Source organism: Pseudorca crassidens, chromosome 10 (genome assembly GCF_039906515.1).
Source record: "Pseudorca crassidens isolate mPseCra1 chromosome 10, mPseCra1.hap1, whole genome shotgun sequence".
Classification (NCBI taxonomy): Eukaryota; Metazoa; Chordata; class Mammalia; order Artiodactyla; family Delphinidae; genus Pseudorca; species Pseudorca crassidens.
In genome coordinates, this window is record NC_090305.1 from 21944903 (window position 1) to 21961517 (window position 16615).

Here is a 16615-nt window from a genome sequence, read left to right on the forward strand (position 1 = left end):
TATTATAACAGTATATACATGTCATTATACATTTTTCCAAACCCATAGAATGTACAATACGAAGAGTGAACCATAATGTAACTATGGACTTTGGGTGATTATGATATGTCTGGGTAAGCTCATCAGCTCTAACAACTGTACCACTTTGGTGAGGGATGAAGGTAAAGGGGGAGGCTATGCATGCGTAGGGGCAGGGGTTATATGGGAAATCCCTGTACTCTTGCTGAGTTTTGCTGTGATGTGAAACTGTTCTAAAAATAAAATCTTAAGAAAATTGTGATACTTCCTTACTGAGTGGGATGCAGAGTAAAAGGAACAATTCTCCTGATGGCCCTCTCCATACCCATCAGGTAAACAGGGTTTGATTGCTGCAGGCTCTGCCAGGGCAAGAAACGCTACAGGTCCTTGCTAATTTGGGCCAGAAATTTGGAGACCGTATATGGGAATGAATTCTGAGAGTGTTTGACCCAAGAAATTAGATATGAATTTGTCATAATTGTTACCTCTACCAGAGAGACTTGTTTCAATTTACTGGCTGGAGTCATGAGTATGGTTTTCATTGGGTTTTTTTTTTTCTGTTGTTTTAGTCAACACTAAAACCTGGTCAGTTTAAAGTGACCCATCTAAATGATGTTGATTTGTGAGAATCCCTTAGCATATAGTAGAAGGACCCTGAAGATGTGTGTGGATTATGTAATAAGAACAGACTGGTGTTGAGGACAAGATCCCTTGTCATGTCTCCAAAAACAAACAAACAAAAACAACAGGAATTGGACCATCTGACCATCTGTGAGAATTGAGAAGAGATTTTTTTTTTTAGGTAACCATAGTTCACTAAATGATTCCACTGTGACTAATGTTTATGCAGTCGTGGAAGTGTAAACTCTCCATGCTGATATAACCAAAAAGTATGATATAAGAGTATCTGGAGAGTAAGACATAGACATTCTCTCACTCTCTCTCCCTCTCTTTCTCTCTCTCTCTCTGTCTTTTGTCCTCACTCTTTCTCTTTGTTATGTAAGGGTTAAAAGATCTCATTTTTTATAGTAAGTGATAAATAAGTCATACTTAAAACTAAAAAAACACAAATAGAGTAAACACTTGTTATTAAGAAGTATGGGTAAAACACTGAAATTATTAAAGATGTGTTACCTTGGGAGACCAGGAATTGAGAGTGAGGAATGATGAAGAAGGGAACCGCTATTTTTCATTATAAGCCCATAGTATTATTTTATTTTTTTAACTTTGAACGCATATGTCTTTAATATAAATGAAAATTAAATAAGAAGGAATGGAAGGGATCTGAATATTTGTCAATGATGGTGAAGGCATTAGAGTTGTACACATTGTTTGAAAGCGTGGAAAGCACACATCATCACTTACTGCAGCATAGAGTGCATAACATGGTGTAGTGGAAAAACAGGTTGCAAAAATAACTTGGGTCCAAGATATGGAAAATCTTGAATACTAGGTTAAGGAGTCTGATCAAATGAAGATTTTTTTTTTTCAGAAGAGGTGTGAAATGATTGGAGCAGCATTTAAAAACATTTATTATGGCTGAATAACGAGAGATTCAAGAAGAGACTGGGAGTTGGGAACTCAGTGGGGAGGCTACTGCAAGAGTCTATGGGAGAGAGGCTAAGAACGTTAGCTCGGAGAGTGGCAGTGGGAATCAAGAGCAAGGTATGAATGTAGGAGAGAGGAAGGAGCTGAAAGAACATTTGAAGTTTTAATCTGAGGTGCTGAAAGAATGGAAATTCAATTAAGAGAAAGAAGCATGTATATGAGGATTGATCGGAATACGTGATTTAACCAAAAAAGACCTCCCAAAAGAGATAAATTTAAAGCTTGACTTATAACAACTGGCTCTGAGGGTCCATTCACCAGAGTATGGATTCCTGTTTCATCCAGACACCTCTAGGTCAATTTGACTAACTACACATTTACATACAACCACTTGAATTCATGGCTAGGATGGTTTGTTGCAGCTGTTTAACCACCAAGGACAGGGACGGGGACAGAAAGAGGGAGAGGCAAGGGAGTATGTCTCCAAAAACAGAAAAGAAATCGCCTGCATCTGCCAGGAAGTTCATGCATTTGTGTATAAAATGGCTGAGGAAAAGAGTAAAACAAGATCCCATTGCCCCCCACCCCACCTCGCAAATCCTCAATATTTTATCATTGGTTATTCTTTATATTGTTTGATCCTCAAATTTATCTTCAGAGTATTGGCATTTACTCATTCATTCATTCACTTTAAAGCAAAAAGATAAAAACTTTATTACTGGGAAATTCTTGCTGGTCTTCACATAGGGATGTGACAAAAATGACAGAGTATTGGTTTTAGAGAATTGATTTTTAGTGACTTGACCTGCTTTCTCATTCCTCCCCATCTCCTAGATAATTGGATTTTGGACATAATTCTGGGATCAACATAATTTTGAACAAGTGACAACCATTTGTTTGGCATAACGAGAATTCATTTAGCTCATGGAGGCATCTTACCCTGCCTGATATTGCCAAAACTCAGAACCTTCATTTTCTGTCTCAAAACAAAACACAATACCATCTAGGCTGGTGTGAATAGAAAGAAACATCACTAGAACTTATCTCTTCTTATTTGAATCTGTATTAAGCAGATGTGTTTAGCTATAGAAGCTTAGTCAGGAGAAAGGTTGCAGAAGGGTTGGATTCCAACAGTCCTGAGAGAGGGAAGCAAGTATGATCAGGTCAGCACTTCAGTAAAAGCCACCAAAGGTCTTAATATGGCAGGTAGGGTGAATGTGATTCTGGAGGCATTGGATAATCTCTCCTGGTTCCAAATCTGATTCAAAGGCAGATAAAACAAGTTCACACCCAGTGTGCCAGTGATCCCATAGGGGCTGTCACTGGTGAATTAATCTCCCTGGAGACAATATCTATCTTTTATTTATACTTTTTGTTGTGATTATAGATTGCATCAGTTCTTCCACTCATTAATCCCATCTTAATAGCAAGGGAGAGCAGGATTTACCCCAATAATTTTCAGAAAGAAAACAAATATTGTGCTATTAACAATAATGATGATAATAATGGCTTAACACATTCTAGGCAATTTATATGAATTGTGTCCTAACAACTCCTTGAGGTAGGTACTATTATTGTCCTCATTTAATAGTTGAGGAACTTAAAGCTTAAAAAAGGTAAGTAATTTGTCCAAGGTTCATAAGGCTCACACACTTCCAGAATTCACACACCAAGTGGATGCTCTGCAAATGTCATGAGCAAACATAGGTTTTTAAAATATCTGTAGTGTTTGGGGTACATGCTTATTTGGTCTTTTCAACCATATTGCAAGCTCCATGGGGGCAAGGTTTATGTCCACTTTTTCAACCGGCTAAAGCGCAGTGCTGATCAAATTAAGATCCTCCTTTTATTTCTTATGAATGCAGGTATAATATCCACATCTCCATCACATGAAGACCATCTCAGAGCAGGTCACTCCTCAGAACAAGGTACAACTAAAGAAGCAACTGAATAAGTACTTTAAAGGACAAATCCTTGCCTAATTGTCTGACAATGCTTTTTTTCCTCCTTTTTAAAACTTTGTATTTTAATTTGGGGGGGATGTTAATTTTACAATAAAAATTATTTTTATTCATGAAATCGTTCACTCTTTTAAAAAAAATAGTTTGTACATTTGGTGCCATGTTGAGAATGGCCTTCTCCACCTCAAGATGTTATAAATATTACCTACATTTTGTGTAATATTTTAGGGTTTTACTTTAAATATTTTATAACAGTATTTTCTGTTTTTACATAAATATTACATATTTTTACATTTAAATCTTATTACATAAATATTACATATTTTTACATTTAAATCTTATTACCTGATACAAAGTGTCTGACAAAACTTTTATCTCAACACTTTCTTCACATCCAAAAACTCCCTTTTCAGGCTGGACTTCCAAAGTTATTAGATGCTGTCATGACTGAGTTGTTACTCAGAGCTAGGCCATACAGTCGTCCCTCTTCCTACTTGTTATAGACTGGATGTGTTCTCCCAAAATTCATATTTGGAAGCCCTAACCCCTAATGTGACTACATTTTGAGACAGGGCCTTTAAGGAGGTAATTTATGGTTAAATGAGGTCATAAGGGTGGGGCCCTAATCCAATAAGACTGGTGTCCTTATAAGAAGAGGAAGAGACACCAGAGCTACCTTCTGCCCTCGCTCTCACTCCCATTCTTCCCTTGCACGTACAGAGGAAAGCCATGTGAGGACACAGTCAGAGGGGGCCTTCTACAAGGCACGAAGAGAGGTCTCACCAGAAACCAAGTCTGATGGCACCTTGATTTTGGACTTCTAGTTCCAGAACTATGAGAAAATAAACTTCTGTTATTTCAGCTACCCAGTCTGTGATATTTTATGGCAGCCCTAGCTAATACACTGTGTTTAAATCTAAAGAATCAGGGCATGAAGACAGCATGTCCAAGGCAAAAAAACAAAACAAAACAAAAAACCACAACCAACCAACCAAACAGAGCCTAGGAGATAAAGAAGATTATTTCAGTTTGTTAGTTATATGGCCTGCTCATTTTTTTGTGGAGAACCTCCTACATAGATTTCTGAGGTTTTATTTTATATTTTCCTCCTCCCTAAGTTAAACGAGTTAAGCAGCTGTTCACTGGGCTGATTATCTTCTAGCAGAAAACAGACAGTTATCTCAGGATCCCTAACCCTTAGGACTAAGGTTTAAGATCAGTCTAAGTTGCTTAATTTTATTTAGCTCTGCAGCCAAAAACTTCATTCTTGACTCTAATCAAATAGAAGACAGATATAATGAGAAAAGCATGGATTCCAGAATCAGACAGACCTGAGTTTGAAATTGAACTTTGTCACTTACTCTGTTACTGTGAATATTATTGAACCTATTTCCTCATCTTCAAAGAGCTGATCATAACACATATTTGACAGGATTGTTAGGCTGATTAAATGACAGCATGTCTGGAAACTCTTGGAATGTAGTAGACTTCCAATAATGCTAACTAGATGATAAAGAGGGTAAGTAGATGTTCATGAATTAGTACAAACGTGCTAATAGCATAGCTGGACCTCACTTTCAGTTCTGCTTTGTGTGTAATATTTTAAGCAGAAGTTTTGCAAATGTGATTCACTTGCTTCAAAATCACTTGGAGTGCTTGTTAAAAACACACATTTCTGGGCCTTTCACCAAAACAGAATTAAAACCTCTGGCGATGAGTCCCAAGAAACTGTGTTTTAACTAGTTCCCTAGGTGATTTAAATGTCTACTAAGCTTGGGAATCATTGCATTATAGGATAATTCCATTTTTTAAATTGCAGAATTAAAGTTCAGTTTTTAGTGGGGCCAATATATGTATTCCCTTTGGGACTAAAGCCCTTCCTTGAAGACTGAGGGCGTATAAGCAAATGTAAATTACTGTTATTATAATTTAGTAATATTTGGAAAATCATATATAAAAGAGATAACATAATGCTGAGTTTCCTAGAATCACTAATAAATTACATGGGAATTCAGAAAAAAGCATTAAGAGTTGGTACAGTTTTGTTGCCCCCTCCCCCAATTAAAAAATAGAGGACAGGGAACTTCAGCAAAGATGAAAAACAGAAGGTCATTTTCTTTCTGTTTCCATAAAGAGACCCACCACCTTTTCCTTAGGAGTGAGAATTTTTGTAGTCACAGCTGCTTTTGAATGAGTGGATCAGAATTCACAGTAATACTGAGTACGGTGGAGAATTAGTAGTAATGAGGGTTTACTGAAGAATTTGTCTTCCTAGGGAGAGGGCAAAAGCCAAGGCCCCACTGGGACTCGAACCCAGGATCGCCTGTTTACAAGACAGGTGCTTTAACCAACTAAGCCATGGAGCCCACACATGAGCCTGACTTTGTTCTAGATCTGTCCTTACTGTGAGATTAACTATTCCTGACATAGTCTTTGTGATTCAGTGCAGCTTATTGTGAGAAAAGAGACAAACTCCAAGAAGACGTTTTGCTTACTTAGATGCGCTGCAGAGCTAATACAAGCGGGAAAAGTTTGGGCAGCTTGAATGTTGGGATCAATAGCACTTCAATTAGTCGAAGGATATAACCATCAGTAAAAGTCGAGGCTACTCACTTTTTCCAATTAGGATAAAGTCTTCTAAAAGCAAAATTTGCTGTTACTGCACCTCGTCTTCTGTAACTAAGATTCTTCATTCCAATAAACTAAGTGAGGAACTCTAAAAATGGAACTCCACTAGAAGACTCTTAGACAGCCGGGCTAGGGCACCTAGTGTCCCTACACGTCACTTGCACTTAGCAAGCAGTGACTTGGAGGGGAAGAACCGGGAGCGGAGAAGAGGGGGCTGGGAGTGTAGAGTTCAGCTACACAGTCAGACACATCGCTCTCAAAATCCTAAAACACCAATGTCAAGGTCGCTGTAAAGACTCCGATCAGAAAACCACAGGGGTAGAGCCCCTTGGAGTGGGGGACGGGGAGAGGCAGAATGGTCCCCTGCTGGCCACAAGGTGTTCCCTGGATCCAGGTACAATCCTCCTTAGGTGAAGAGCCTTACGGTTCCAGAGAACCACCCGTTGACCACTCCCTGCCCACCAAGCGCCTGATTTCCAGTGCAATAGGTCGTCAGCTCGCAAAGAGGGGGACACCTTCTTCCTTATAATCCGGTTCCTTCACCCCGCGATGACTCGCTCTTTCCCCCCCTGTCGCATCCCCCGCGGGGACGAGCAGAGAGCTAGGTCTGAGGGCGGTCCCCTGATCGCGACTGCGGGCCACCTGAACGCCCAGAAGGCTTTACGGGGAGCTGACTGGGGGGATCGTGGTAGGATAAAGCAGGTGACGCTCGCAGATGCGCCTCTGATATTCCCAGGGGTAGGAAGCGAAGCTCCTATTTTGTACAAAGAAAGCACAGAACTTCCTTAATATTTTTTGGAAATGAGAAAAACGTTTGATTAAAACGTTTGGAGGTAGTGTGGGAGCCTTCTAGGATGCAGCATTAAGTCTCTAATTTCTTTAGAAACATGGGTTCAAATCCCACCGCCACATCCCAGCCCCCTCAGGTCGGCAAGTGGAACCCCAGTAAACAAGCTCTTCCTTAAAAGCTAACGGAAAATTCACACTTCGGGGAATTAGTTTAGGTGAGAAGAGTTCTTTCACCGAGGGCAAGAACCTAAGGGTGTGGGAAACTCTCCTAATCCAGTCCTTTCCTCTTTCCAATTCGTGAGTTTCTCAGAGACATCCAAACTACAGAACTACAATGAAATAATATTTTCTACCTAACAGACTGGTAAACAAACAAACAAAAATTGTTTGTGGTAGCGTTGCCTATTAGCACTTGAAGACATTGTATGAGTTTCCTGTGGCTTCTGTAACAAATTACCAGAGCTCAGTGGCTTAAAACAACAGAAATTTATTTTCCCACAGTTCTAGAGGCCAGAAGTCCAAAAAGTCAGTATCACTGGGCAGAAATCAAGGTGTTGACAGGGTCATACTCCCTGTTGAGGCTGTAGGGGAGAATCTGTCCTTGCCTCTTCCAGCTTCTGGTGGCAGCCAGCCTTCCTTGCTTTGTAGTTGCATTACTCCTATCTTTGCCTCTGTATTCACATTGTCTTCTCCTGTTCTGTCTCTGTACTCACCCTATGCCTCTCTAGGACACTTGCAATGGCATTTATGCTCCACCTGGATAATGAAGGATAAAGTCCCCATTTTGAGATCCTTAACTTAATCTCTTCTGCAACGACTCCACCTTTTGTTTTTTGGTGGGTTTTTTTTTTTTTTTTTTTTGGCCGTATAAGGTAATATTTACAGCTTCCAGGAATTAGGATGGAGATATCTTTTGGAAGACCATTTTTTAGTCTACCCTACAGTATTAACATATTGATTCCTCCACCCACAAGCAAGAGATTAACTGGTTATAACTTCAGTTTATTTCTCTGTAAAATGGGAATAATAATATGAACTTTCTTATATATTACTGAGAATATAATATGACAATGTGAAGAACTATAACAATATCTGGGGCTTAGTAAGAACTAAATGGCTGTTAATTCTCATGGTCACAGGAATGCTCTGTGCTGGCCAGGGTGTCAAGGAAACTGGCCCTTCCTTGGCTCTATAAGAGGATAAATTAGTAACATTTAGGGAAGACTAAGACAGGAACCACTGAAATTACCATCACACATACGATTTGATTTAGCAATTGCACTTTTAGAAAGTTCTCTAGTACACACCCTTATGAAATGCAGATATTATTTATTTCAACATTGTTTATATTGTTAAATGTGGCTGGTTAAATTTAAGATATATCCATAACATGGAATACTTTTGAGACAAAAGAAAAAGAAAAGAAGCTCTTTCTATGTTGATATGAAAACCACGGCAAAATACAAGAAGTAATAAAGGCAAGATGCAGTAGAATAGGTCTGAAAAGTGCAAAATGTGAGGAAAATAATAGACTTCTCCTGGCTTGCATGCAAAAAGTATACCTTTAAGGTAACTCCAGGCTCTGACATGTTTGCGTGAGGAACCAGAAACCAGTGCTGGGGGGAAATGAAGTGGGATGAGGGTAGACTTTCACTGTATACCTATTTTAGTAATTTTGAACCATGTGGAAGTTTTACTTATTTCTTTACGAACATTTAAAAAACATTCAAAAGAATTCCTTAGATACTAAATCGTGTTCTTTGATACAAACAATTGGCAGTCAGACTTTTTTTGTTTTTCCCTTAATTACCCCTGAAGTTGGAAGAAAATGTTTTCCTAACCTCAAGGAATTTCTTCAAAGCAGCGGGTTTGATAACAAAGCTGGCAGCGGTGGGATTCGAACCCACGCCCCCGAAGAGACTGGAGCCTTAATCCAGCGCCTTAGACCGCTCGGCCACGCTACCACACAAACAAACACTTTAAAGCTCTCCTTAACACTTTAAAAGACACAAGTCTGTTCTCTTGTGTGTTTTTTTTTCTAGAGCATTTGCCACCACCACCACCACACCCCCCGCCCCGCCCCAGACAACTGTCATCCCACTACCAATAAAATCTGCAAATAGATTCCTACTTCGGGAGACACATTTTTGCCTCCTATGCTATGTTTGTGATACTCGAAAGTAAAGGGAGAAGCAGCCAATGCATAATATCCTTCAAACGAAGAAAATCAGTAGTTACAAAAAATGATCAGAAATCACCACCGCCGATGCAGCACCGGAACTCTGAGGACGCAGAGGTCAGGAGTCTCCAATTTGTCAGCTGCGTTTGGGGGTCAGCAGCGGGAAGTTACTTTTAATGCCCTCATCTAGAAAAAGGAAGCTCCCCTTCCCACTCACTCGGAACTTGAGTCAGGGTTTGTATGTCTGTGTGTGATTTCTTATTGAAGGAAACAACTGCGCAAGCAGACCTACTTTTTGCTGAATGTGATCATGGTCTTAATTTACAAAGTTCAGGGAGGGAATTAGTTTGCTTTTGGTGCGGGGCGTCTCATCCTCTCCAGGCCCAGAGAGGATGCGTTCTACCTGCTCCAACCCCACCAACGCGAACTGGGCGAGTCCCTTGGTCTTTTTTCCCGGCTCACCCTCTCGCTGACCGGCCTGATCCATTACATGCTGCACCGTTTAAGTGAGCCCAAATGCCACTGTTTCACATCGACTGCATAGCCACAAGCCCACTGGCAAGTCACTTAAACTTATTGGGTCTTACTTTTCTCATACGTAAACTGGAGACAATAATAAGACTTGCCTAAAGTGATAGATAGGTAGATAGATAGGTAGGTAGATAGATAGATGGTCAATACATGTAAGATACATATAAATTGCTTAAAAGAGTACCTTGCCCATAATAAGCACTTAATACAGCTTGCTATCATCATTTGTATCACTTACTAGTATTCATTGAACAACTTTTTTGTGTGTGTCAAGTGTTCAGTCTTTTAAATAATACTGTGAAATATTATCCCATTTTACAGATAATGAAGTTTTTAAAATTGACATATTCCCAAGAAAACCAAGTGAATTATTTTTCCTAACTTAATAGATGGCACATACAAGATTTACACTTCAGTCCTACAGTTTCCATTTTGGGACCGTTTCTACTTTGCCGGATTGAAATCCAGTATATTCTTTCTCCATTCTCAATCATCTCACCTCATCTCTTCCACCTTATCTCGCCTCTGTTTACATTATTCTGGACTTCTAGCCAGAAGAGAAGGGCCTTCAGGTCATGGTCATGGTCATGATCAAAGACATCGATTGTAAGAGGAACATTGGCAGGCAAGGAAGTTCCAGAGCTAGATAAGGAGACAGCAGCTTCGCCCTCAGCAGAGCTAAACATTTTTGTGTGTCCTTCATTGGTGCAGTCTGGAAATCTTCACGCCTGTGGACCCAGCTCAGGCCCCTCGTATCTGTATGTCACTTTCTACACATGTTGTGAAGTGGGGCAGTGTGAAATCTAATGAAGTCTAATGTCCCCCAGCAGTAAGTGGTGTTTAAGGCATAATGGAAAAAAAATTCACCATGTGGCATATTCAATCAAGGATAAAATCCTGAAATACTTTTGGTCAATCATTGTGACATACTCGGAGCAATGGTAAACATATGCCCTAGCACATACTCTTATTTTTCACTCTATTCAAAGAATATAACTTCCTAGAAAGTTCGTATAAACATGAAAGAGAATCGATAGTTCTAACGAAAATAAGACAAGCCAGTGCCTTCTTAGCGCAGTAGGCAGCGCGTCAGTCTCATAATCTGAAGGTCCTGAGTTCGAGCCTCAGAGAAGGCAAAAGAGTTTTGTCACTCCTACAGACTCTCTTTTGAGAAAGAAACAGGGTAGTAAACAAAATTATCCCACTAATCGAGCTCTGCGGTGTGAAATGTAGGTACTAGGACTAACTCCCAGTCAGTCAGTCTGATGTGATTATACATGGGGCTGTAGTCCTTCAAGAAATTCAGCAGGTTTCTTTGGTACCAGTTTCCTTTGGCAGCAAGATAGTTTTTCAATACGTTGACTACAGTGCACACCCATACCATAAATCTGTATTAACTATTTGCTGCCCTAGAAAATTAGCAAAAACTTACCACCTTAAAATAGCAAAATTTATTATTTATCAGTTCTGGAGGTCAGAATTTTGAAATGGGCCTTAAGGGGCTAAAATCAAGGTGTGGCAAAGCTGCCTTCTTTCTAGAGGCCCTGGAGAGAAATCATGGCTTTTTTCCAGCTTGTAGATGATGCCCCTATTCCCTGGCTCATGTTCACATCACTCTGACCTCTGCTTCTGTTGTCTCATCTCCTTCTCTTACTCTGGCCCTCCTACCACCCTCTTATAAGGACCTTATGATTACATTGAACCAATCCAAAAATCCAAGATAATCTCCCTATCTTGAGATTCTTAATTTAATCACATCCCTTTTGCCTTGCAAGATAGCATATTCACAAGTTTTAGAGATTAGGAAAAGGACATCTTAGTCTACCTGCTGGTCCCCAAAGATTCACACCCATCCCACATGGAAAAATATTAACCCCATTCCAAGTTCCCCCCAAGTCTTAACTCATTTTCAGCATCAACACATCTAAATTTCGTCAGTTCAAAAATTGCAAATATCATCACCTAAATTTGGAATGAGTGAGGCTCTGTGTATAATCAATTCTGGGCACAATTTTTACTTTATTGATTGCTTATTTATGTGCTAGATATCCTTCTAAAATATTTTATGTGTATTTACTCCTCAAGTCCTCCCATTAACTCTATTAGGTAGTCCTATTACTATTTCCATTTCACACAGGAGCACAGTGATGACCATTGAGGTAAAGCAAGTTGCCAGAGGTCCCTTAGCTAATAAGTGGAGCAGCTGAGGTTTGAATACAGGCAGTGTGAACTAGTTCAATAAAGCCCTAATCAAAATGAATGGAGGTGAGATCCAGGCATTGTTGGGAGTCAGTTTTCTGATTATTCAATATTGCTACTCATGGTTCTTAGAATAATAATAGTAGCCACTTGGTAACTATTTCTCATTAAAAAGTTAAAAATTAATTTTTTAACATTTGCCAGTGATTTTATCAAAGGACAGGATGACACTCTTTGGTTACTATACCTCCACCCTATACTCTCCCCATATTCTTTCATTGCTTTATTTTTCTCTGCAGACTTCATCAGTATCTTATATGCTTACTTATTTTACACACTCATTTCTTTATTTTCCATGTCACCCCCCCACCAGAATGTAAGATACGTAAGAGTAGTGCTTTTTGTTAGCTTTGTTCGCTGCTGTATTTCCTGCCCTTAGAAATATGCCTGGGGTTGTTACCAGAGGCAGGGATTGGGGGTGGAGGGCAAAATGAGTGAAGGTGGTTAAAGGTACAAACTTCCACTTATGAGATAAATAAGTCCTGAAGTTGTAATGCACAGGTTGGTGACTATAGTTAATGATACTGAATCGCATATTTAAAAGTTGCTAAGAGAGTAGATCTTAAAAGTTCCCATAACATGGGGAAAAAAATGTAACTGAAAATAAAAGGAAAGAAAGAAAGAAGAAGAAAGACAGAAATACGCCTGGTACATAAAAGACCAGCAGTTTACGCTGTTGAATTAATTGATGAATGAATGGGAGACAAAAAGACACAGAAGTTCCATAAATCTTTAGGGCTGAAACTCAATTGCTTTAGATATCTGGCAGAATTGTCCAACTTGCTCTTTTCTCACAGCAACTTTGTCCTAGTTATAGAATGTTTGTGTTTAGGACATTTTTCCTTCCAGTTGATCATCATTCCTGAAGTATTCTAGTGTTTTCCTTAAGAGAAGTAACATGGGAATATACTGTTCAAAATGGCAAGCATGCCCCTGCAAACATCCTAATTTTCCTTTATAGCTAGTAGTGGATTCATTGTTCATTAATTTATCTTATTTAATGAAATCAATTTTAGAGCTGGAGATTGTTAGACTCTAGAGGGATTATACATATCTTCCTGTTTGGGTACTTTAAACTGTAACACATTGTAGGCGCTCAGAAACACTTTACCACAGTTCAATGCAAAACCTATTTGAAAAGTGATTGAGGTAAAGTCACATGCAGTATTCTTTGGAGGTGGTTTGCATTTGAATTGTCATCTCCCTAAGGATCTACTTCTCTTCAGAAGTAAGGAATCTGAGCAAATTGCAGTCGAATAACTTGTAATGTATCTGATTGAGTTCTAGCGCTCTAAGTTTGGTGAGAATTTGTGGGGGATTAGTAGGAAGACACAATTAACTCGCCAATATAAAATAAATTTTCAGGAAGAGTTGACTTCCGGGTAAAACGCAAGGCCCTACTGGGAGTCGAACCCAGGATCTCCTGTTTACGAGACAGGCGCTTTAACCAACTAAGCCATAGAGCCACCTGAAAGGTGAGGGGACAGCCGAATCTACCCCATTTTACTTCGATTGGGTGAAAAAAATGACTTTACACTGTCTAGTGTTAATCTGTTGCCTTCAGAAAATATGCCAACTCCAGGGAGATGCTTCACTTCCTCAGAACGCGCTTGAGACAGAAAAATACGAAAGGAAAAGTAATAGGTAGGTGTAGTGTTAGACAAAGGATTTTTCTGTTATCCCAAGGAAAAGCGTTACAGAAAGTCGAGGCTAGGAAATAAGTGGTAAAGATTTTTACAAGGAAATATGCCTTTTAAAAACTATATGTAATTTTTAAAAAACCTTCAAGGATTTGCATGAAATAACTGGCCATATGTGACAAAGTAACTCATTTGAGGTACCTGAAGGTGCCGGATTGGTGAGAGGAGGAACGTGCATCTCTCGGGTGGAGCCGAGGAGGCTGGGCGTCAAGGCCATCTTCCTTCAACTACAGGTGTCAGCCCGTTTAGTTTCCCTCCAAATCCCGTGCTGTCATTCTCAAGAGCACGGTCAAGATCTGTTGTAACAATCTTCCACCTGGAGCCTCTCAGGAGGGGTGTGGAGGTGGGAGTGCGGACAGGGAGCCAGGAACCTCTGCAGCTTCCGCCTCAGGAAATTTGGTGAGCATCTGAAAAAATCCAACCAGGAAAAAGGCTGTTTACTTCAGTTCCCCCCAATTTTTGTCCTCCTCTGTTCCTCTCGGACTAGGTTTTCACACTCAGGTACTTCTGAAAATCAGTTCGTAGAAGAGGTAACGCCTTCTCCCCTCTAACTCGGTCCCTGCACCCCACGGTGACCCACCTTCCCCGCAGCTCCCAGTCGCATCCCCTCGGGGACGAGCAGAGAGCAAAGCTGGAGGGCTCTGGACCACTTCGCGGCTGCGCGCCCCCAGAAGGCCCCGCGTGGGTGGGGGAAGGGCCGTGGGAGTCGGGATGAGTCCCAGTTCCCGCCCCGCCCCAGGACAGGCGGGAACTGGGATCACTGAGGTGATGCGGGCAGGGAGGCCGGGACGGGAGAGGGGAGACCCGAGGACCAGTCCAGACTGCGTTCGCAGGGTCAGAACCCGCAGGACCCGGGTGGGTACGAAGACGCGCATCACGCATCCCAGCCCTGAACTTTGGGAATTCAGGCCATAAAAACATCGTCAGAAAAACTGTGGGTCTATCGCACAGATGTTTCTTTCCATAGTCTTTTACAACAGGGTCTTTATTAAAAGGTCGGGGCTCGAAGTCCAGGTGGTTAGGGATGCGGGGGCAGTGAGTGGGGAGGGGAGTTCGTCTGCTTTCAAGTTGCGGACAAGAAATATAACTTCTCTCCGCCGACGCCTAAACTCAGCCGGCAAATCTGAGACTCATCTCAGGGTCGTCACAGTTCCAAAGCCAGGTCGGCCATGGTGATTTTCAAACGTTTTCTCAATGGTTGATTTTTCTAGACTCTAATGGATTTATTCTGTCTACCTCCTCGTTCTCATGAGAGACCGCACCAGAGGCGAAACTCGGGGGTGCTGGGTCCGGGTTGGACGGACAGAGGGGCGACCACCCGAAACCGAATTTTGCTCTTTCTCGGTAGCTGGGAAGATTCATTACAGCGCAGAGAATCAGGGAGGATGGAGCACCTGATATTTGGTGCGTGGGAATCTAGGAATAGTCTGAGCATACAATTTTAACTCTAATTTTGCCTGCTTGAAGGACGTGAAGTTCCCGACGAGTGTCTTTTGAAAGGGAGTGGAGAAGGTAATATACACAAAGTTCACACTGAATTTACTTTCCTTATATGTCTTCTGAGCATTAGAAATAGCTGTAAAGTAATTTGCTTTTTTTTTCCATGTACATAGAGGTAAATTGCCTAAGCGATCCAAAGCGTTGGGGGAGGGCGCTAGTCTCTTGGGATACAGAGATTCAAATCTCACCCCTGCCAATCATTTTTCTACAGACCTTTCCATAAAGGGGAGAGAGCCCTTCCAGTCGCTTTTTTGGGAGTTGATAATTTGGCAGAGACGTGTTCAGGGAAGAACTTTGTCTTTACCATACATAATAAATTAAGGTTCAGTTAAAAAGAAAAAACTTTCCCCATATTCCCCTCATTTTTCAGATCTTTGGTCAAGACTTGTAGTCCAAAAGGATAGACTTTTCTTTTTGTAAAAAGATTTTATGTTGTATATGTAACATTTTGGCAAGTCCCAAACCTGAAAAAGTATCAAACAGACCCTCCTTACCCCTCACCACCGTGCCCCCACTCCCTGCTTCCCAGTCTCCCACCTCATCTCCACCTCCCAGAGAGGGAGAGTTACAGCCTTACAGACGCACATACTCATTTTTGTGTTTCCTTCCAAGGACAAGTGCATGCATATAGCATTAACCCACTTTTTACTCAATGAGAGTATCAAACACACTCTTGTGCACCTTAATCACTTCTAATATCTTGGAGTGATTCCACAGGGAAACATAAAGAACAGGATTTTTGCTAAAGACAGGCCAAGGTAGAGGACTAGTAGGGAAGAGGGCTCAGAGAAGCCTGACTAAAGTTTGGTCAAAAAGGAAGTCTGTCAGATAATACACCTTGAGTTTGGACCCAGGTGGAAACCACAAGGGTCAGAGACTGAGGAAACAGAAAACCAAGGGGCTGAATTGTCCATGTCAGCCCTGGGGTCCTAGGAACACCTAATGGCTGAGCGGGGGAGGCACTGTAGCCGTGGTCATGCAGAAGACATGGTAGCCACATGGAATACTAGAGAGATTTTCCTCATTCATCCTTTGTCAAAATTTCAATACCTTCTGCTGCTTCTCCATTCCCTAGAGCAGTGGTCTTCAAATTTTAGCCTGTACTAGTATCACCTGGAAGGCTTTTTAAACCACAGATGGCTGTTCCCACCCACACTCTGGCATCCCCACCCTCCCCAACCCTCATTTATGATTCAGTAAGTTTGAAAGTGATCTAAAAAACTGCATTTCTAACAAGTTCTCAAGGGATGCTGTTGGCTGCTGGTCAGGGGACCATGCTTTGAGAATCAATTCCCTAGAGATAGAAGGCAAGAAAGAGAAAATGTTGACTGAGTGAGGGCCTCTACTGGGGATTGCTCCGAATAATGAGTTGTTCATGCAGGGTAGTAGATGGTCTCCATGGCCTGATTCAGATGTGCTTGAAGGATTGTCCATCCATCCCTACCTGCTCTGAGTGTTGGCTCCTAATGGCCCATAGCTGCCCCTTTTTCAGAGTATTACCT

General features: G+C 41.0%; 4 non-coding genes across 4 annotated transcripts; 1 reads left to right on the top strand and 3 right to left on the bottom strand.

Moving 5' to 3' along the window:
- Positions 1-5819: 5819 nt before the first annotated feature.
- Positions 5820-5893, bottom strand: TRNAT-UGU (transfer RNA threonine (anticodon UGU)). Its single transcript has one exon. It is a non-coding gene; the product is annotated as a tRNA-Thr (tRNA).
- A 2933-nt stretch (positions 5894-8826) lies between these two features.
- TRNAL-AAG (transfer RNA leucine (anticodon AAG)) lies at positions 8827-8908 on the bottom strand. Its single transcript has one exon. It is a non-coding gene; the product is annotated as a tRNA-Leu (tRNA).
- Positions 8909-10717: 1809 nt separating this feature from the next.
- Positions 10718-10790, top strand: TRNAM-CAU (transfer RNA methionine (anticodon CAU)). The gene has a single exon. It is a non-coding gene; the product is annotated as a tRNA-Met (tRNA).
- Positions 10791-13305: 2515 nt separating this feature from the next.
- On the bottom strand, positions 13306-13379 carry TRNAT-CGU (transfer RNA threonine (anticodon CGU)). Its single transcript has one exon. It is a non-coding gene; the product is annotated as a tRNA-Thr (tRNA).
- Between the last annotated feature and the right edge of the window lie 3236 nt (positions 13380-16615).